Source organism: Schistocerca piceifrons, chromosome 4 (assembly GCF_021461385.2).
Source record: "Schistocerca piceifrons isolate TAMUIC-IGC-003096 chromosome 4, iqSchPice1.1, whole genome shotgun sequence".
In the NCBI taxonomy this organism is placed as follows: Eukaryota; Metazoa; Arthropoda; class Insecta; order Orthoptera; family Acrididae; genus Schistocerca; species Schistocerca piceifrons.
Genome location: NC_060141.1, coordinates 85,174,710 through 85,175,940, shown reverse-complemented (window position 1 = coordinate 85,175,940; position 1,231 = coordinate 85,174,710). Strand labels below are relative to the sequence as shown.

Below are 1,231 nucleotides of genomic sequence, written 5' to 3'. Positions count from 1 at the left end.
CTCTTTGTCGACGGGACGTTAAAACAACACTAACCTAACTAACCTCAACTAAGATGGTATCTGTTCTTTCGGACATCGGTGACCAAGCAGATCGTTAGAATGAAATTACATTGAAATGAACATCTTTAGCTGCTTACAGCCGTTGACATACGTGAACGGGGATAGATGAAAACGTGTGCCCCGACCGGGACTCGAACGTGGGGTCTCCTGCTTACATGGCAGACGCTCTATCCATCTGAGCCACCGAGGACAGAAAGGATAGCGCAACTGCAGGGATTTATCTCTGGCACGCCTCCCGCGAAACCCACATTCTCAACGTATTGCCCCGCACTACATTCGTAGTGCCCCCGCCCATTATACTCATTACTCGCGGCGCGTTGCCGATTCCCGTAAGAGTTCGGGCACTGTTAGCGCATTCTCACAGAAGAAGAAGAAGATGGTCAAGTGGCCGGTGAGCCTTAACTATATATTTACTAAGATGGTATCTGTTCTTTCGGACATGTAGCGAGTAATGAGTATAATGGGCGGGGCAATACGAATGTAGTGCGGGACAATACGTTGAGAATGTGGGTTTCGCGGGAAGCATGCCAGAGATAAAGCCCTGCAGTCGCGCGATCCTCTGTGTCCTCGGTGGCTCAGATGGATAGAGCGTCTGCCATGTAAGCAGGAGATCCCGGGTTCGAGTCTCGGTCGGGACACACACTTTCGTCTGTCCCTGTTGACGTATGTCAACGCCTGTAAGCAGCTAAGGGTGTTCATTTCATTGTGAGAATTGACTATCACAACGAGAAAGCATAAGGAGGCACTGCAAAGCAAACCCGCCCTCTATGCGAAAAGATACAGCTAAAATAAAAATGAGAAAAAGAAGAAAGACGTATGACATTCAAATTGAGGTAAAATATAATAATATAATACTAAAAAAATTACATGAAATGAATATACTGACAAAGATTTTGTCAACCACATAGTACAGTTATATACGCCAAAAGCGATTGTAAAAATTAGTAAAAAGGAACAAACACAGATGAGAAGCACACCATCGAAAAAATTTTTAAAAAATTTTAAATTCTTTTAAAATTATTTATCATATTTTTAGCCAAGAACAAAAGTTAATCATAATGCCAAAACGTAAAACGGCGTTGGTATCCATATAGCTTACGGTTAATGACATTCAGGAAGATCGGACTTTTTTTCTCGGGGCCAGTAGGCATTTCACGTTGCGACGTTACTT

The 1,231-nt window shown here is 43.4% G+C and overlaps 1 non-coding gene across 1 annotated transcript; it reads left to right on the top strand.

The window, feature by feature from the left end:
* Positions 1 to 623: 623 nt before the first annotated feature.
* Positions 624 to 698, top strand: Trnat-ugu. Its single transcript has one exon. It is a non-coding gene; the product is annotated as a tRNA-Thr (tRNA).
* The last annotated feature ends 533 nt before the right edge of the window (positions 699 to 1,231 follow it).